The 22,380-nt window shown below is 32.4% G+C and overlaps 1 long non-coding RNA gene across 2 annotated transcripts; it reads right to left on the bottom strand.

Annotated features, from left to right (window-relative positions):
* Positions 1–365: 365 nt before the first annotated feature.
* On the bottom strand, positions 366–20,783 carry LOC141487537 (uncharacterized). 2 transcript variants are annotated; one of them, XR_012468428.1, is made up of 4 exons: positions 20,684–20,783; positions 14,204–14,561; positions 7,690–7,812; positions 366–1,132 (listed from the first exon to the last, which is right to left on the bottom strand). It is a non-coding gene; the product is annotated as an uncharacterized lncRNA (long non-coding RNA). The 2 variants fall into 2 exon arrangements; XR_012468427.1 differs by lacking the exon at positions 366–1,132 and having other exon boundaries at positions 7,475–7,812.
* Between the last annotated feature and the right edge of the window lie 1,597 nt (positions 20,784–22,380).

Below are 22,380 nucleotides of genomic sequence, written 5' to 3'. Positions count from 1 at the left end.
TATGCAATACCCTTCCAATCTGCTTTCCTGAAAAAAATTGAAATACCTGCGATGTGAATATATATTCAACAAATCGTATCTGAGTACGACACATACTTCATTTTATAAGACTCAATGTTATATTTCAAAACAGATAATGAATATGCAATACCCTTTCAATCTGCTTTCCTGAAAGAAACTGAAATACCTTTCGATGTGAAGATATATTCAACAAATCGTATCTGAGTACGACACACACTTTATTTTATAAGACTCAATGTTATATTTCATGAACAGATAATGAATATGCAATACCCTTTCAGTCTGCTTTCCTGAAAGAAATTGAATTACCTTGTGATGTGAAGATATAATAAACAAATCGTATCTGAGTTCGACACACACTTTATTTCATAAGACTCAATGTTATATTTCAAAACAGATAATAAATATTCAATACCCTTTCAATCTGCTTTCCAGAAGAAATTGAAATACCAGGATTTTGATTCTGTTCCCATAACATTCTGTTGAAATCTTCGTCTTCTCTCACGTCCACGTTCTTTTGTTGTTTCAATTTGTTCGTGCACTTTCTTCGCGTGAAACGTGTACTGCCAGAGAGTGGGATGTCCCTAGTGGTCAGAGAGTGGGAGATTTTCACGACAGGCTGGAGACCCTTGGGATAAGACAGGTCCAGGCCTCCAAATTGGGTCTCGAACTGAGACACCAATCTATCGCCCATATTAAACGTTATCATTTTATCAGTTTTATTTGAATCAGATTCTTCGTAGTGAGTATTTATATGAGACGTAGGTGGATGAGAACTTACGGGGATATCATCCACCGCGGGAGGTGCAGGAAACTTGCAGTTCTTCTGCGATTAATGATCGCGACCTATAATTATTTTGCTCTCAATGAGCTTCTTCAGACGTTCATCGACGATCGACTTCCACTTATTCCTCTTGTTTTTCCTCTTCTTCGGCCCATCTCCGTTGCTGTTCCTGGATGTTCTCGTCACATCGTTGATATGGTCGGTCATGCAACTCCGGGAAAGTTCTGGGTCACTTCTTGGGGCAGCCTCGTCTTTCAGGGGCGCGACGATATCCAATTTAATAGCGATCTCTCGTTAATTTTCCACATTTTCTCGATGTTCAGTATGCTGGGGATTTCAAAGGTTATTCTTCTATACTGCTTATAACAATCACTTCTTTAATACTGATCATAGCATAAAGTCCGCATCATATGGGATTTTTTTTTGTTCATCTCTTCAATCAACTTTTGATATCTTTAAAAATGATGCCAAATGACATGCATATGACCGATCAAGTGATTTTTCTTCCCTGTCCAATTTGACATTTTTTCCAAAAAATGTTCAGAAAAGCTGCTCGAAATTTCGAAAATCGGTAAAGGGAAAAGATGATTGTTTTTTCATTTTTCACCCATATACCAATTTTTAGCTCTCTAGTACAAATTTAGTTTTTTTACAGTTTTTTGAAAATTTGACAATTGCCGATTTCTCAAATTTAGCCAAACTTCAACAAAGTTAGTGCTTTATGCCTAACTTATCTTTCCAACGTATTTTTATTACCAATTGCAATTCTAAATACAACTTATTTCGCAAAAATTTAAAACACCAGAAAAAATTAGGCCAAAAAAGATGCAAAGTTGATACAGTTTTCAAAAACAGAAAAATATTTCACTTTATTTCTACTTTTTGCGAAATAGCTTGATACATAAGCATAATTAAAAACAATATCAATGAAAAGTCAATAATTTATTCTTTACTGCACTTTTCAAACAGTTAAACTTTGATTTACTAATTACGAAAAATTACAACGAAATTAAACTGAGGGTACTGTGGAAACAATTGAACTGAACTGAATAAGCAAAATATTTTATTGTCATGTGACATTTTTTGAATAACTCAAAATAGTGTTTATCAGTTGAAGATTTAAAATAGTTTATTCGTTGTCTAGTGTGTTGTTAAAAATGCTGAATCTTCAAGAGAAAATTGAAATCGTTTTATTATGCGGCCAGATTACCGGTCAGCGACAAGTAGCTGATATTTTCAATGCCAGACATCCTGCAAGAAATATTCATCAGTCAACAGTTAGTAAGATAATAGCTTAGTTTAAATCTACTGGCTCGGTTGACAATAATTTTAGAAAAGCACATCAGCCTTCTAGACATACTGAAGAAGTGGAATTTGAAATATGTTTGGATGTCGTAGAACATAAAAAAACAAGTATTCAAGATATTGCAGATGGAACAGATGTTAACCGAGAGAGTGTACGACGTATTTCACACAACAATAAATTTACGCCTTATAAACCGAAATTTATCAATACATTAAAAGAAAGGGACTTCTATATGCGCTCGTATTTTTCTTTTTGGTTTCAAGGGGAAAAAGAAGAAAATCATCATTTTCCTTATCAAATTTTATGAACAGATGAAGCGATCTTCTCTTCAAATGGCGTTGTGAGCTCGCAAAACTGCAGGTGGTGGGCAAAAGAAAACCCACATTTCGTAATCGAATGTCAAGATCAATATTCGTTTAAGACGAATGTATGGTGTGGCATATTAAACGATCAAATTATAGGACCATACTTTTTCAGACATAATTTAAATTCTGCGGACTACCTACACTTTGTGAATACCGAACTATCTGAAGTTTTGGATAATATGCCCCTTCAAGTAAGAAATGTTGTGTGGTATCAGTGTGATGGTGCACCTATTCATACTACAAGGGTGGTTAAAGAGCGTCTTTTGGAAATATTCAGGGGCAAAGTAATCAGTCGCAATATGGAATACTTTTTGCCGCCTAGATCTCCTGACATAACCCCACTAGATTTCTTCTTGTGGGGTTACTTAAGACAAAATGTGTATAAGCAAAGACCTTTTCGAGATATAAACCATTTAGAGGCAGTTATTCGAGAATGTGTTGCAAGCACGAAACCCCGTAGTATAAAGAATGCAGTTAAAGATGTTTTAAAAAGGACAATTGATTGCATTGAACGTGGTGGAAGGCACACCGAAATATGACTTTTTATTTTGTATTTCTATTGGTATTTACATGGTTTAGGCATATGTTTCGATTTGATTTAGTGTTCTTAATTTAAATTATAACTTTATTTTAACAGATGTTTGTTAGAATTTTTTACGGTTTAATTTTTCTAGGCAACAAAATCTAAATTGATTTCTGAAGTAATTTTGTTCATTCATACCTCATAAAAGATATTTAGTAAATGTGAAATTACTTTCGTATAATTCCTTCCCTTAGTTTAATTGCGTTGTAATTTTTCGTAATTAGTAAATCAAAGTTCAACTGTTTGAAAAGTGCAGTAAAGAATAAATTATTGACTTTTCATTGATATTGTTTTTCAAGCCATTTCGTAAAAAGTAGAAATAAAGTGAAATATTTATCTGTTTTTAAAAACTGTATTAATTTTGCATCATTTTTGGCATAATTTTTTCTGGTGTTTTAAATCTTTGCGAAATAAGTTGTATTTAGAATTGCAATTGGTAATAAAAATGCGTTGGAAAGATAAGTTAGGCATAAAGCACTAACTTTGTTGAGGTTTGGCTAAATTTGAGAAATCGGCAAATGTCAAATTTTGGAAAAACTGTAAAAAAACTAAATTTGTACTAGAGAGCTAAAAATTGGTATATGGGTGAAAAATGAAAAAACAATCATCTTTTCTCTTCTTAACGATTTTCGAAATTTCGAGCAATAACTGCTTTTCTGAACATTTTTTGGAAAAAATGTCAAATTTGACAGGGAAGAAAAATCACTTGATCGGTCAAATGCATGTCATTTGGCATCATTTTTAAAGCACAACCTAATGGAGATATCAAAAGTTGCTTGAAGAGATGAACAAAAATCCCATTTGATGCGGACTTTATGTGTGACACTGTATATGTATATATATATATATATATATATATATATATATATATATATATATATATATATATATATATATATATATATATATATATATTTCAAGTACCTGGGTTTTACCTTTCCAATCAATGTTGACAATGTGTACCTGAGTTAGAGAATAATTCAATCAACATTAACAGAAGAAAAGTTGTGAAAAATCTTATCAATAAACATTGTTATGGTTCACTTCAAAAATTCAACCCCAATATGAAATCGATTCTGAACGTATCAGCAACGATCTATCAAAGAGATTGAAAGGATTAACGAATTTGGTTCACGAAAAAAATACCAAGATTTCGCAATTTATGCAACTAACTGGTATTTTATTTGAATCATATCACAATTCAAAATAAAATATAAGAAATAATTCACTTCAGAAACCAAACGATATTTCCTCATATAATTAATTAGATTTCAATCTGCATCCATAGGTACTCCAAAGTAATTCACAAGAAATTGCATTAACTCGTGAAAAATACACTTCAGATTCCGAGTCACATTATCAAAATAATTTGCGTCAAACGGCATTCCTTCAAAATATATGTTGGCTCGAAATGATTCCCTTTAAAAATAAGAAGTTTTGTAAACGTTTTCAAGAATTAAAGAAATACATTAAATTTTATGAAGAAAAGGAGATTGTTTTGAAGTTGTTGAATAATTTAGAAATTCAAAACAGAGTGCTCAATCGGAAAGTACCTCAAACGAGATATCCACTTCGAAGAATTCACCGCCATTGCTGAAAATGAATTTTGTGCTTTTAATTGCAATAATAAATAACTTTTTATATGAAAACGTAAGAAAAGGTGTGAAATTCATGGCAATATGTGTGAAGGCCAATAATTTATTAAAGAGGCAACTCTTCATGTCTGCTTTCCTGAAAGAAATTTGAAATACCTTGCGATGTGAAGATACATTCAACAAGTCGTATTTCAGTTTAACACCCATATATAAAATATTAGCTATCTTAATATCTGCTCTCCTGAAGAATATTCGTCAACCTTACGATTCCAAGACACAATAAACAAATGAAATTCCATCTTCCATTTGTAAAACTCAGTGATACATTTCATAACAAATATAAAATATTAGCGATATAATTAATTATCTGCTTATGAGTCCCTTCAAAACAAAAATTAATTTTCGACCGTCTGTTGGATGCACTAAAACTTAAATGTTCGAAATTGCCCAAATATCTAGACTTAATATATCTCGTGCTAGGAATCGCTCATTAAAAGACAGGACCTCGATAATCTTCATCTCGTACAAGTTTCGACTTCACAGAGTTGTAGCCCGTTTGAGGGAGACAGCTGATTAACGAAAAAACAGATTTCAATAGATGACAGAGATACAGAGTGGTCCAACGAAAAGTATGCACCTTGCTTTTCTCCATTTTTTGTAACTTAACGCAAAAATGATCGGACTGGTCAATTTTGCTTTTGGAGGGGACACATTTTAGATGTATTTTTCTACCTGTGCCTTCAACCTCCTAGCGAGGGTGAGTAACAACCCTAAAATTTCGAATGGAAAGTGGGGTCGAGTGATATATCGTTTGAAAGGGCATAAAATTCTCTTTCCAATGATACCTAATTTGTTTTATTTTACCCAAACATGTAGGTATTATGAAGAAAAACAACAACAACCCAGTACTTTGAAATGTGTAATTGACTTGGTAGAATCCTACTTCAGCAAGTGCTGAAAATGTGACCCATTTGCTTCCATACAACAATACAGATTTTGTTTAAATCTATTCCTAACATTCTGTAGCATATCAGGTGTTATACTTCTGCACTCTGCTGTAATTCGTTGGCGAAGATTCGAAGATTCGTTGGACTCGGGCTGCGTAGCAAAACATTTATTTTTCAAGTGTCCCCAAAGAAAAAAGTCTAAAGCCGATAAATCAGGTGACCTGGCAAGCCATTCGATGGGGCCTCACCTTCCAATCCACCGTCCAGGAAACCGGTCATCTGAAAACTCTCTTACCGGAGCAACAAAGTGAGGAGGTGTTCCATCTTGCTGGAAATGAAGCCGATCATCATTATGATTTTGGTCATTTTCAATTATTTCTGTTATGAGAGGATCAATTGTATCTTCAAGCATGTTCAGGTAGACCTCACCAGTTAAATTCCCAGGAATAAAAAGTGGCCCTACGATATGACTACCTAATATGCCACACCAGACATTGATTTTTTGAGGGTACTGGGTATGGACCTCTCGGAATAAGTGTGGGTTACTGTCATCCCAGTAACGGCAATTATGCCTATTCACAACTCCATTCAAAAAAAATGTACTCTCATCGGAAAAGCACGTGTTTAATGATAGGTGCGGATCATCAATTAGTAGCTGGCTCAGTTGTTCACAAAACTGCAGCCTTCTATCAGGATCATCTTCATTGAGTTCCTGTACTAATTTAATTTTGTACGGATGAAATTTATAGGCTTTTAATATCCGTATTATGGACAAACGGGAGACACCTGAGGCTGACGGGTACTTTGAGTATGATCCAATTCAACATGTACCAAAACAGCACTTCCACTGCTTCATTTCTGATCTGTTTCCGTGGCTGGTGTTTCACATTACAGACAGATCCGGTATCGACAAACTTTTGGACTAAATTGGCAACGTACGAATCATTCACATTTTCCCTGGATGACTGTTATTAAAGAGGCGAGCAGTAAGTCTAGCACAACTTTTATATTGATAATAAAGTTTAACCATTTCAACTCGTTCAGAAATGGAATAAACCATTTTTACAGTAAAGTTGAAATAATTTCAAATGCAACCGAACTGAATCAATGAACGTTTGCCTGAATTCTTTTTGTACACTTATCTGCTGTTGTTATTTGAACCAAAAAACGCACGAGAGAAATTGAGGAATGTAGTAGTGATAAAAATGCCGTATTTTCCGCATTTTCATCAACACCAAAAATATCGAGTAAATGTTCTTGCTTTTTTTATAACTATTCAAGTAAATACAACAAACTAGATATCATTGGAAAGATAATTTTGTGCCCTTTCAAATGATATATCACTCGACCCCGCTTTCCATTTAAAATTTTAGGGTTGTTACTCACCCTCGCTAGGTGGTTGAAGGCACAGGTAGAAAAATACATCTAAAATGTGTCCCCCACAAAAGCAAAATTGACCTGTCCGAGCAGTGTTGCGTTAAGTTACAAAAAAAGGAGAAAAGCAAGGTGCATACTTTTCGTTGGACCACTCGATATATACATGTGCATGACAAAATCGACGACTTTCAATAATCCAACACATTTTCAGCAGGTGGAAACAACAAAGAATATTCAATATGTAGCATCCACATATAGAAAAAACACAGATATATATCGAAGAGTGTTCGATGGAATAAACGAGAAGAAAAAAGATAATGAGAAGCAAAAACAAACACATAAGAGTAATGGATGGATTCTACATTTCAGAATTTTCGAAAAATAACAGACATATAAACAGGTATACCTCATTTCCAGCTTTATCAGTTGAACCAATGACGAAGTATCTCTGATCAATAATTTCTACTGCTACAGAATCGAAATGCAAACATAAGAATTAAGTCAAAATATCTTTTTCTCAAACACATCCCACATTTCAGTATATTAGGTATACATTGGCAGTGAAAATACTGTTACTTCAGTGGTATGTTATAAACTGATTTCCAATCTAATAATTGACGAATATACTTCCCTGTAGGATGTACTGACCTCCAAACTCTTGTACTCTTATTTCAATCATTTACATAAGAAAATGTGAAATAACATATTTACATCAATGAAAAGGGAAATTGCCTTCCAAGTGACCCATTCTAATCCTCGATAAACTACCAACTACAGCATCCAGAAATGAATCTCCACGTTGATGTTTCTTTCCGTAAGGATTATGCAGGAATTCTGAAAAAAACATTGATTCACTTAATTTCACCAAAAATAAGTCGTATAGATTTTTTTTATTTTCAGTCAAATAAAATAAAAAGCGCAGATTAAAACTTTATGGAGGAAAATACCAAACTTGAATAGACATATTACTTTTTCGACACAGTACAAACAAAATAAATACATTGTATCTGCAAATTACACATTGCGAATATTTATAGGATATTTATTCATTCCCCCCTGAAAGTAAGCAGTAATATTGGGTTGTTTCAAAAAATTAATCGTTTTTATGAGTCAGTGAAAACTTCTTATTCAGTTTGACCGAAATATGTTAAAATATTCGCTTAACGACATCATGAGCTGAAAAGAGACAAAAAAATCAATTTTGGAAGAAAAGAAAAGCATCAATATTCAAAGTACAAAATTTTCTATAGATTTGTAGAAATAATATTTATTGCGATATGGAACTGCAAAAACAAATGATGTACAAACTTTTGAAACAACCTAATATTTTGAAATTCAAGCACGTTGATGGTTCTTAGGCAACTACCAATTTATTCACCGCAAATGAGTTAGTTTACGTTCACTGGCGAGTATACAGTGCATTTTTTCAATGTTCCCGCCTTTTATTTTTTGAACGGCTTAACTCCTAAAACTGAAATTTTGGATAATGAAGTTAATGCATGGATACTTATTTAAAAAATTAAGTGGAAAGGGGAGTCTTTTGACACATCATTTTGAAGCTTCTAACGAATACTTCACAACCCTAGAATATGAAGTCAATATCTTCACCTACTACAAAATGGCGGAAAATTGAATAATTTTCTAAAGACAAACACATTAATATGGATTTTTCTAGAATTATTCCTTTTTATCTGCCATATGGCAATTCCAACAACCCGATAAGGTTTGTTAAGTCATTTTTTTGTTTATAAAAACGTCAAAAAATGTACAGTACTAATGGAAAGGTACCACGTCAACAATCTCTAAAATAGTCAATTCTCGTCCATTGGAAGAAAAAATTTAAGCGATTTTTATTTACGGTCTGACGCGTGAATTCCACGAGACTGAAAAGATTTTCAATGAACGTTTTCCGAATCGTCCTATCTTTAGAAAATATTTGTGGGAACTTGTATCCAAATTCACAACTACCGGTACTGTACATAACAAAAAGCCCCCAGGTCATCCGTCCATTCCGGAAGAAGAGCAAGTGCAAATAATTGGTGAGATGGTAGTAAATCAGGAACAGTCTACTTATTCCGTCGCGAATATTTGTGAGGTGTCTCCTTCTACTGTGTGGAAACTTTGGTAAATTTTCGTTATGTGGACACCAGGCGATTTTGAAAAAATGTTTGACTGTAATTACGTATTTTGATGCGTAGATTACGAATCCGAAAGAAAAAAGCGGCGCTCTCCCTTATTTAAAAAGTTACGGCCCTTCAAAGTTCAGAAAAGGGCAACTTTTCAGCCTTCTTTTTCACTAAATAAACTATTTGAAAACACAAGCATTTATTCACTAGGTCACCTTTACACTTTATTCCTCCTTCTTTAACACTTTTCACTTCAATAATCAACCTTTTTCTTATGAAAAACTTAATTTAAAAACGAATGCTTCTCCTGGTGACATTATTCTATTTTTAGGTTAGTTACTAGTGACATTTCAGAAAAAAGCGGTTGGTATTTGCCGTCACCTACTATATCAAATTCGTAATACACCACCAAAAACCAATTTACGATCTAAAGAATGAAGGTAGGTAAAAAACATTTGAATTACTTCAGGAATATGGACTGTATCAGTCGTACCAACCATATCATTAACCTTAAAAACGTAAAATACAGTGAAATGTAACCAAAAAGCAGCTCCGTACATTTTTTAACATTTTTATAAGAAAAATGTTGATTATTGAATTGAAAAGTTAAAGAAGGAGGAATAAGGTGTGTTTTTAAATAGTTTATTTAGTGAAAAAGAAGGCTGAAAAGTTGCCCTTTTCTGAACTTTGAAGGGCCGTAACTTTTTAAATAAGGGAGAGCGCCGCTTTTTTCTTTCGGATTCGTAATCTACGCATCAAAATACGTAAGTACAGTCAAAAAATTTTTCAAAATCGCCGGGTGTCCACATAACGAAAATTTACCGAAACTCTTGAAGAGGAATAGGTATCATCCATACAAAATTAAAATGGCACACCAATTAACTGAAGATGACCCTGATCGAAGAACGAATTTCTGCGAAATCATGACGGAAACCATTGCAAGGTATCCTACTACTTATCTCCACAATATTTGTTTTAGTGACGATTGTACATTTTTTTAACGGCAATGTTCACAGGCAAAATTGCCATTAATGAAGTGACACCAACCGTCACGTTTTCCGGAAAACACATATCCAATATCTAGAAAAAATTAACGTTTGGGCAGGAATATCAGGAAACCATATTCTAGGACCTCTATTTATTGATCAAAATTTAACAGGGGAACTGTATTTGAATATGCTGGAAACTACTGCTATCCCTCTCATCACTGAAATCGTTAAAGCGAATCCTGATGAATTCTATATGGATATTGTATTCCCACAAGATGGAGCACTACCACATTACTCCAGACTAGTAAGAAACTATTTGGATACTACTCTTCCCGGTCGTTGGATTGGCCGTCGAGGTTCTACAGAATGGCCAGCTCGCACGCCAGATTTGACACCTTTGGACTATTTGAAGCAAAAGGTGTACGAAACTGAACCTGCTTCAATATTGGAAATACGGCGTAAAATAATAAATATTTGTAGACATACTGACGTTACTGTGTTCGAAAATGTTTGGCGTGAAATATCGGATAGGCTATTCATATGTCAAGAAGTTCAAGGCAACCATTTCGAGCATCTTCTGAACTGATCTCAAGCTTATCACCTCATATTATGTAGGTAAATGTTAATGTATTCAGGTAATTATTTAAAGTTGCGCCATTTTGTAGTAGTTGAAGATATTGACATAATATTCTAGGGTTGTGAAGTATTTGTCAGGAACTGTGTCACAAGATCCCCCTTTCCATTTAATTTTTTCCCAGATGGCACCCAGTCGCCATCTTGAAAGTTTCATCTGTCAATTTCACTTCAAAATAAAGTATTCATGCATTAATTTGAATATCCCAAATTTCAATTTTTTTAGTTAACCCGTTCAAAAAATAATAAATAAATATTAAAGAAATGCACTGTATATAAACAAGGGAAAATGCAGGCACTATGTGAAAGGAACCAGTCGCCTAAAATGTGAAAAATTATATGCTGTTTTATGTGATTTCATTTGAAAAAATCAAACTCCTTATGTTGAAATTCGTGAACAAAGGATGAATGAATAAATCTCTTGTGTCAAAATTTGTACAACATGAATGAGATGGGTGTCAATGGGAATGTTACTTCACTGATATTTGTACCCATATACAGTGTCACTATTAAAGTGCGCACCATATGGGAAACTTTTTTTTCGAAAAGTTTCAGTGAAGTTTAACTTCGGCACTTGTGCTTTGAATTTAACTTGAAATGATGCGGCCAACTGCGACCTACTGACGTTCAGTGTTTGGCAAATTCAACTTTTTTTTGAAAAAAATTGAAAAAGTGCATTTGTCGATTGAATTTAACAAAACATTACTTGAAAAAGTTGTGTCTACGGCAATTTTATATCCATATGCCAAATTTTATGCAGCTAGGATAAAGTTAACGTTTTGCTTATTTTCGACAGATATCTCCTTTATTTTAAAAAACAAGTTCGGTTAATTGTCATCAATTCATGTATACATAACAAACTCATCATGGAGTTTAACTTTTCTGATACATTTTTACTTATACAGACATTTTTAGAGAGAAATTAAAAATTTGCTGTAAAAATTTTAACATGACTGGTGCAAAGTTTCAATCACTTGGCTATTTTCTTAAACAAACGTCAGTACCTTCAATCAACAGATTATTTACAAACACTTACTAGGGCGGTAAGGATGCTTAATCACGTTGAATAAAATTTTTAAGTTGGTCTTGACAAACAAAATGCATGCTATGGTAGTGTCAAGTTGTTGATTTACTTGTCAAATTTTTAACAGTTATTGTTGCAATAATGTTGTCTCATCAGGAAAGAATAGAAATAGTTTTAATATGTGGTGAGAATACACCATACCGGCAAGTAGCTAACATTTTTAATGATCGGCATCCAGTTGATAATTTTTTTTCAACTGATATTCAGCTGTTTCCACATTAAACAATGGCAGTTATTAACATGGGACATGAATTTTTTAGGTAATTTGTTCATTAAATTGTTTTAAACAAATAGAGAAATTCAATATTTTTGAATTTTTTTTTTTGCTATTTTGCTGTCTAGAGATAATTATGATTTAAAAAATATGTCTCATAATTTTAATTTTTAATTTAAAACCAATTTTTCTATATTTCGATTGTTTAAATAATTAGTTAAAAAATAAGTTTGCTTTTGAAAATCATAATTTACACTCATAAATAGTTTGTCAAAAAAAAAATTATTTATTATTTAATTGTTTATTAGTTTAACAATTTGTTATAAACAAATATTGACCAACGTTATATTTTTTCTGAAGCAGAAAAAATTACGAAAAGAGTTATATATAAAAAAGTGCCTTAATTTTTTTTTATTTATTATAATACTTTCTAATATCTATTATAATGAATAAAAAAAAATATATATATACATATATATATATAGCTCTTTCAATAATTCTTTTCTGCTCCAGAAAAAATATAACGTTGGTCAATATTTGTTTATAACAACATGTTTAACTAATGAACAATTAAATAATAAATAAAAAAATGTTTTTTTGACAAACTATTTATAAGTGTAAATTATGATTTTTAAAAGCAAACTTATTTTTTAACTAATTATTTAAACAATCGAAATTTTAAAAAAACGATTTTAAACTAGTAAAAATTAAAATTAGGAGAAACAAATTTTTCAAATCATAAATATCTCTATACAACAAAATAGTGAAAAAAAATGTTTCAAAAATATTAAATTTCTCTATTTGTTTAAAACAATTTAATAAACAAATTACCTAAAAAATCCATTTCCTGTGTTAATAACTGCCATTGTTTAATGTAAAAACAGACAAAGCTAAATATCAATTGAAAAAAAAATTCATCAACAATTTTTAGATTTCATTTTGCAATAGTTATAAAAAATCATAATTAATAAATTTTTATGAACTTTTATCGCAGGAGCGATAAAAGGAGGAGAAGTATATATATCAAAAGGGCTCCACGAAGTTTAAAATTCACAGGCCATATATTTATACCTTTTATCCCATAATTTATGCCAATGGAGATTGGAAAAAAAAAATTGTTAGTTAACAATTGAATAACTTTTTGAAAAATGGTGATAAAACTTTTTTTTCTACGGGACTCGATTCATTCAAGTGTTAAGAAGATACTAGAATTTTTTCAAATTTTTAAAATGACATTTTATGTTATAAAAAAAATTATTTCTTTTGATAAACTCTCTTTAGCGGCAGCGAGCACATGCCGTAACAGCCGTGCGGAACCCTATTCTCAACGTAAAATTGAAATTATAAATAATGGAAATAGTTTCGGGAGTTGGATTTTTTCATTGGAAATTTCCCCCTCTTCAACGAGCTTTTTTCAAAATTGCTTGAATATTAATATTTTTTGAGTTATTAACGAAAAACTAAATACCATTTTTCAATCTTACTTTGTTAATAACAATTGCAATTTTTTACCTGCACCAAAATCCTTCAAAAACATTTTTCTATTGATGATTCCGAATCGAATGAGCTATCGTTCATATTTTTAGGACCTTCATCTCTATTTTTCATGTTTTTGAACTTGTTGATAAGACTAGTAGTGCATCAATAGTTCTTGCCACATGGTCGTACAGTCAATAAGGATTATCATCTTGCGCCGCTTGCGAGAAGCGATACGAAAAAAATGTCCGGTATTGTGGAAAAATAATGCACCTGCTCACTCTTCATTGCTTGTTTGTAATTTTTTTGAGCAAAAACAACACCGTAATCATGCCTTAGCCAGCGTATTCACCTGATTTGCGCCAATGCGACTTTCTCCTGCTCCCAAGATTGAGGAGATAAAAACCAAATTGCTGAGAAAGCTCAAGGACATACCAAAGAATGCATATCACAACTACTTGGAGGACTGAAAAAAAAACACTGACACAAAATAGAAATTGATGAATAAATATTTTTTGAGAAAAATGGGAATTCACCTAATTTTTTGAACAGAGTAGAATACAGGGGGAGGGGAATAGGTATACCTAATCGAAGTTGAATGAAAATATAATATACATCAAGAAACTAGGAAAATTTGAAAACAATAAGAAGTTATATCTTCCAAATATTCGTCAATTATCAAGAGATTCCAAACAAAACTCACCTCTTTCAATTGAAGATGGTACAACAGACAGCTCTTCTCCTCTGGTGGATCTCACACAACTGGACACAGATTATCAAAATATGCAGTTGAGAAAGCTTCAGCGACTTCCTTTGATATGTGATTTCTGCCTCCACGACCTCCAGACTCATTGTTTGCAAGCCATGTTGACAGTTTGCTGAACGTATTTTATTTCAGCACAAATTCAGTAGAATTCAGTAGAAAATTGTCAAAAAGCCGTATAGATAAACAGGCCCGACCAGAGAAGGAAAATCTTCGGGTTGTGGAGCTCGTAGATCTCTAATTGTGTACGTCTCATCCAACTTTCCCTCTCAGTAGAAAGATGTTGAACAGAAATCACCTGAAAGTTAAAAATAATAGATAATGAATACATTTTATACAATTTGACTAAACTTTATTTTAATCATTCACTTATTGCACTGGATCACCCGTTTTATAACAGTATAAGCATCAAAGATAATAAATGTTCATATACAATTTAAAAATTGAAAAAAAGACTAAAAATGTAAAAGTGGGACTAAAAGCACATGAAAATGAGTAAAAGCACTAAGATAAATAGAATAATAGATTATACAATTCAAAATGACGAGAATAATACAGAGTGTTCCATCTCAGACGAGCCACCTCGTATATTTCTCATCCCATAGTGAGTGGAAAAATTTCCTGAAACACGACGAATGATTTTGTTTGGGGGATATCTTTTGACGTATATTTTAAGCTTGAACGAGCAACCCCTTAATAGGGGGTTCTTCAACACCTCAAACTTGGATAGGGGAGAGGGGTTGAGTGATACAATTAAAAAAATCAAATCTGCGTGTTTAAATCCAATGTTCAAATTGTCCTCCATTGACTTCCATACAATAATACTTTCTCTCAAACTAATAAATAAAAAATCAGCAAAACATTTCCTTATCTTACCTTAATTTTTTTGTGCTTGGAAGGTGATTATCTGGTTGTAACGTTTCTTCAATCATTTCAAAATTGAAATCAATCTGTTGAGTTACCACTTTGCTGATTTTTTTAAAATTTCAAAAAATATGGTATACACATTGCAAGAACGTGTAGAGCTGGTTAGCCTTTATTACCAAAAACAAAATTGTATCCGACCGGCTACAAGGATATTCAACCAAAACCATCCTGAACGTAGCGTTCGCCATAAGTACTCACTGGAATTGATTTCAAAATTTGTGGAGACGGGTTCAGTAATGGATAAAAAAGGACACCCATTGGAATTGTAAATGATGAAGGAGCAGTTGTGGCGGTATTGGGACATGTCCAACTTTTGCCATACACGCAATCTGTACGACAACTTTCTGCAGTTTCCAGTATTAGTTTTCAGAATTTTACATAGACACAAGTTCCATCCGTACAAAATTAAATTATTTCATGATTTAAATGATGATGATTGGGATCGAAGACAGGAATTTTGCGAAATTGTGGCTGAGCGTATCAACAATAACCCAAATTTCTTGTACAACGTTTGCTTTTCTAACGAATGCACTTTTTTACTTAATGCAGAGGTTAACCGGCATAACTGTAGAATTTGGAGCGATACAAATCCTCCTGTATTTCGAGAAGCTCACTCAACATCCAGAAAAGCTAAACGTTTGGGTAGGAATTTTGGGAGACCACCAAATTAGACCTCTGTTAATTCCTGGTAATTCAACTGGCGAACGTTATCTTGAAATAGTGGAAAATGCGATTGATCCGATAATAACTGAACAATTAGAAAACGATCCTCTACTACTTGAACAATTGCATTTCCAACAATCTCCTGACCTGAACCCTCTGGACTTCTTCTTGTAGGGACATCTCTAGTCCAAGATTTTCATGACTCACCCTGAAAATTTGGACGAACTACGCCAAAGAATTGTGAATGAGTGTCGTCAAATAACTCCAATCATGCTGAACCATGTCAGAGACGGTTTTCAGTCAAGATTGTATTATTGTATGGAAGTCAATGGAGGACAATTTGAACATTTGATTTGAACACGCAGATTTGATTTTTTTGATTGTAAAGAGGCTTCCAAAACCTTTCAAATACAGTATCACTCAACCCCTTTCCCCTATTCAAGTTTAAGGGGTAGAAGAGTCCCCAATTAGGGGGACTCAAGCCTAAAATATACGTCTGAAGATGTCCCCGTGTTTCGGGAAATTTTTCCACTCACTATGGGATAAGAAATATACGGGGTGGCTAGTCTGAAATGGAACACCCCGTATAAAGGATGTAATGAGTGAATTTATTAACAAATTGTTGTATAATTAATTTTGAAATCAATAATTTACTAAGAAAAAGTTAATTTTCAAATTATGTTTTTGGTGCAATTTGAACCATTTAATGAAATGGTACCTTTGTAGTTGGTTTTCCTTATATTTCAAAAGTGAATTTGAATAGTATGTATATTTTTTGTTTGACATGTCTGATCATACTATGTTTATTGTCTTTTCAACTCACGTACTATTGACTATTGTATTATGAAGACCAATAAATTCTTATGTTATCTCTAAGAAGACAATTGAATTTTGACAGACCTATACCTGTCATCTCTAGATCTTGTTTTTTTATTGAACATTCTAAGTGAACGAACAAATATTTAATGGATTTTCATGAAGTATCAACCAATTCCATCTATAGATTGTGGAAATATAAGGTAAATTCATAATCATTTTGAGTATTTAATTGCACAACCAAAATACAGATAATGTCGAAAGTCGGTGCAAGTTCGGTAATCAAACAGCATACATGATAGGTCAAAAAATATAAAAATTGCTCCAGAGTAAAGTATCCTCATTTCTGAAACTTCAGCAAAATGTTATTGAGAAAAGTTGTTTACAGTTGAAAGTTATACCTGAAGACATTTCTCAGTTTTTCAATTTTTCACGTTAACTTTTTCCCATTTTATAATTTTTTTATAATCACCCCAAACATTTTCATACGTTGATCATTGCAAAATTAGTTAAACATGACTTTGTTCAAATTCATGCATATTTGTGCAATTAACTTGGATTTTAATTTTTTTAGGGAATCACAAATTTCATGTTTGTTGCAACTATATTTAACACAACTTTAAAATTTTGCAAACCATATTTTTAATGAGGTAATGTAGTTAGTAATGTATAGCGTGTTCGATATTTTCAAGCTACAAGTACTTTCAAACGAATGAAATCAAAAAAAAGAGGAAGAAAAACAAATCACTTTACCTGTCTATGCTTAAGAACACGCTTAGAAAGGGGATGCTTCAATCTTAGAGTTTGGGGGTAGGTTTTATCATGCAAAAAAAAGAAAGGGCGCCACTGGCTCTCAAGCAGCCAAATCCAGTAAATATATATATATATATATAAATATATATATATATATATATTATTGAACATATAAATCGACGAAAAAAGTTAAACATTAACGGAGTTTTTTTGGTTTGACAAATGTCATATCTTCACATAAATGTCATTTTTTAATGGGCATGATGATTTGATAATCTTTGACTCTAAAGGGAAAGTTGATTGATACAATTTTCATTATTATCAATATGAGTTTTGGTATAGTTCCAGCAAGTTACTGTATATACTGCTAAGATTATCAATGTCAGTTCTCTGATTCATACAATTAGAAGACTTATTAATTTCAACCATTTCAAGAAAAAGGCTGTATGTAAAACTGTGATATTAGAGTAATTTGGTTTATGTCCTGTTTCTATAGAATGTTGCGCTAATGCACATGATTTCTTATTAAGCTTCATATCACTTCTATGTGAAGTTATTCTATCTTTAAGAATTCTAGATGTTGTTCCAATATAATCCAAATTACAATTGTTACAAGGAATGTTATAAATCACATCTGACTTTTTGGTAGCATACGTTTTATCTTTTAATTTGGTATTCAAATTTGTTATAGTTTTAATGTTTTTTTGGACATAAACCAAATTACTCTAATATCACAGTTTTACATACAGAAAAAAATATTTCCAAACGCCTTTTTCTTGAAATGGTTGAAATTATTAAGTCTTCTAATTGTATGAATCAGAGAACTGGCATTGATAATCTCAGCAGTATATACAGTAACTTACTGGAACTATACCAAAACTCATATTGATAATAATGAAAATTGTATCAATCAACTTTCCAGTCAAAGATTATCAAATCATCATGCCCATTAAAAATGACATTTATGTGAAGGTATGACATTTGTCAAACCAAAAAAACTCCGTTAATGTTTAACATTTTTCGTCGATTTATATGTTCAATGAATTGTTTTTTACTCATTTTTACTGTAAGTATGATTTGTAATTTCATTCATTGGCAAAAAACAAACAACTCAATAAATTATAGGCCCTGAAGAAGCTTCCCACTAGAAGCGAAAGCTTGGCAAAGTAAAGCAGAGTTTTTGATTTTTGATTTTTTGACTTAGAGATCCCGTTATTCCATTCTACTGTACATTTCTCCACTCGCTAATATATATATATATATATATATATATATATATATATATATATATATATATATATATATATAAAGATTCATTTTCTTTCAGTGAATTCATTAACAATAAAAAACTTCCAGAAAATTATGTCATAATCAGTTTAAAAGATGTGTCGCTTTTCACCAATCTACCCAAAGAATTAGTAAAATCAGTGTTGAGAGAAAAATGGAATTTCTCTAAATATTGTATTCTTGATATTAATATTTTTACGGAGATTTTGGAATTCATTTTCGATTCTACATATTTTAATTTTGAAGGAAAATATTTTAAAAATTTTTGGCACACCGATGGGATCTAGTATCTCTCCAATTTTGTCCGGTTATGTACTAACTTGACGAATTATTGAGAGAAACAATTCTTAAACTAAATTTTGATATACGTTGAAAGGTAAGACCTCGTTAGTTCTTAGCTCGCACAAGTTTCTCAACTTCTGAGAGTTGTCTTTCGTATGGGGGGCGACAGCTGATTAACGGAAAAACAGATTTCAAACATTTTTTTTAAACAGCACATTTACATAGGAAACCAATTTCCAAGAAAGGTTCTGAATAAACGTTTGGTTGGAAATTGTGGGAACAAACATCCTTGGCCCTTTCTTTTACGATGATCAAATTCTATTCAATGAATTCGATGGCTACTTAGATAAATTGTCATTGAACATCCGCCATGAAATACAATATTTCTAACAGGACGGCGCTCCTTCCCATAATACACAAATAGTAAGGGAACATTCAGATGCAATATTCCTAAGAAAATGGACTGGAAATAATGGACCAATTAACTGGCCAACTCGATCTCCAGATCTTACTGCTTTAGATTTTTTGTCTGGGATACATAAAAGGTAAAGTTTTTTCAACACCAAGTACAGATATCGACCATATCGACCGAAAAATAAGAGATGCGTGTATTAGTATTACACTTTTGGGAAAGTGTTTGGCTTACTACTACTCCATCTTGATACAAAAAACCAGGATAAGGGAATCTTCCAAGGAAAGGAAGCAAGTAATCAATTTCAAAATAAGTAACTCTATGGTATTACACCTTTTAAGCTAGAAAATTGCCACAGAAATCGTCTGGAGTAGCTTTAATTTTCCGTATTGGTTTTTTTTGTTGGTTGTTTTTCTGTTCGATTGTTGTCACTGATGATGGTGGTTATTTCAGATGAAACGATATAAAAATATCAAATGTGATGTACCCTTAGATTGTGAATTTATCGCTTTATCAATATTTGTAGTAATGAAAAAGACAGGTCCGTATTTATAAAAAAAAATTGGTGGTGGCCATGTTGACACGAAACGAATATTTATTATTACATCGTCATAGTACACTTCGAATACAGAAACATTTTCTCTTCGTATTCTAAAAACACGTTATTGTGTGAATTTCACTAGACATGTCTAGTGAAAATCACACAATAAAGTGTTTTTGGAATACAGCATTTTTAGTTTTCCCTGTATAACTCGAGAAGGGCGAGAGTCCCTGTAAATTTTCTTCAACCATTGTATTGTTCCCGATGACAGTTCCCTTTTTTCCCATTTAATCGTCTTCGTATCTGTTACGGTTTAGATTTTAGAATATAGCAATGTCACCACATGATAAAAAAACGGCCTGGTAATACATTTATATATCCACTTGAAGAGCAAAAAGAGAAAAAAAAAGGTACGTTATCATGGTTCTCAACAACTTCCCTCCAGTAACATGTACATGCGTATAGTTCGCAATAAAATAATCATATAATTTCCCAATATTTGATAGGACAGAAACTCGTATATTAAAATCTAGTAGCCTTTTCCCTATCCTTTATTCTGGATTTACTGTCCTTCTGGCTTACATAGTACAGTGATTGTATAATAAAAAATCTAGATTCAGATAGCTTGAAGAAACTACTGCCCAATGCTAGAATTTTACACCAGAACCCTACATATTTTAATGAAAAACAATTCGTGTATTTATTACCCAAGAAGTAAATATATAAAAAACTACATTACCTCTTTTCATGGAAGGAGGGTTCTGTCGAAATCAATCAGTACCAGTAAAAACACATAGTTTTTGCCACGGCCTTGAGTTTTGTTTTTGTTCAACCGAAATAAAACGGCAGTTGTTCCACACCGAATTTCCCATAAAAAGCATTATTTCTTACCCAGAATTATTTTAGATCTTCAACTTTGATGCTATTCAAATCCCCTTCAGGGTAACATTTGTTACACTGATCAATACTATACGTAACGTGACACTGCTGTTTGACATGAGAATTTACGTTAAAATCTCAAAAACTTTGTACGAATTAATGAATCAAATAAACGTAGATTTTCTAGCGACCAACAGACAAACACTAATTCAATTGTGAGTGTTCTGTCGTTATTCCTAGGGATCATGCGTATTGATCGGATTATCGGAAGTCGATATATATGTACGGGGGATTCTCGAATAATTTCATCGCTACCTTCCTTATATATATAAATATATATATATATATATATATATATATATATATATATATATATATATAAAATATATATATATATATATATATATATATATATATATATATATATATATATATATATTTATATATATATATATATATATATATATATATATATATATATATATATATATATATATATATATATATAAAAATAAATAGATAAGTACTCTTTGATCATTCCCATATTGATTTCAATTTAAGAGCCACCGGTATACAGCTGTTTCAGCCTATTGGGCATCGTCAGTACCGGGCAGGCGGTCCTCGATTGAAGACAAAATGAGAAAAAACCAAGAAAGTACTTGATAAAAATAGCTGCGTAAACGCAAGCGAAACATAAGTGGAACCACCTATTGGTGTGACACCCAAGTCAACTTGCCAAGTTTTTATGTCAGTGTTGGTGGTTTGACCAATCAACCGACAACTGCGGTAGCAGAAATTTGGGAAGCTAACCTGAAATGCCATCGGAAAACGAATCCACATGTTTCTAGAAATGATATGAAATCTAGAAAGGTTAATGCAGTCAAGCTGCTGGAAAATAATTCCATGAAAATCAAAAAATAAATAGATAAGTACTCTTTGATCATTCCCATATTGATTTCAATTTAAGAGCCACCGGTATACAGCTGTTTCAGCCTATTGGGCATCGTCAGTACCGGGCAGGCGGTCCTCGATTGAAGACAAAATGAGAAAAAACCAAGAAAGTACTTGATAAAAATAGCTGCGTAAACGCAAGCGAAACATAAGTGGAACCACCTATTGGTGTGACACCCAAGTCAACTTGCCAAGTTTTTATGTCAGTGTTGGTGGTTTGACCAATCAACCGACAACTGCGGTAGCAGAAATTTGGGAAGCTAACCTGAAATGCCATCGGAAAACGATGGGTGTCACACCAATAGGTGGTTCCACTTATGTTTCGCTTGCGTTTACGCAGCTATTTTTATCAAGTACTTTCTTGGTTTTTTCTCATTTTGTCTTCAATCGAGGACCGCCTGCCCGGTACTGACGATGCCCAATAGGCTGAAACAGCTGTATACCGGTGGCTCTTAAATTGAAATCAATATGGGAATGATCAAAGAGTACTTATCTATTTATTTTTTGATTTTCATGGAATTATTTTCCAGCAGCTTGACTGCATTAACCTTTCTAGATTTCATATATATATATATATATATATATATATATATATATATATATATA

Source organism: Leptinotarsa decemlineata, unplaced genomic scaffold, assembly GCF_025532065.1.
Source record: "Leptinotarsa decemlineata unplaced genomic scaffold, Ldec_3_MD MMD2_P_RNA_scaffold_4, whole genome shotgun sequence".
NCBI lineage: Eukaryota > Metazoa > Arthropoda > Insecta > Coleoptera > Chrysomelidae > Leptinotarsa > Leptinotarsa decemlineata.
This window is presented reverse-complemented; position numbering and strand designations above follow the sequence as displayed.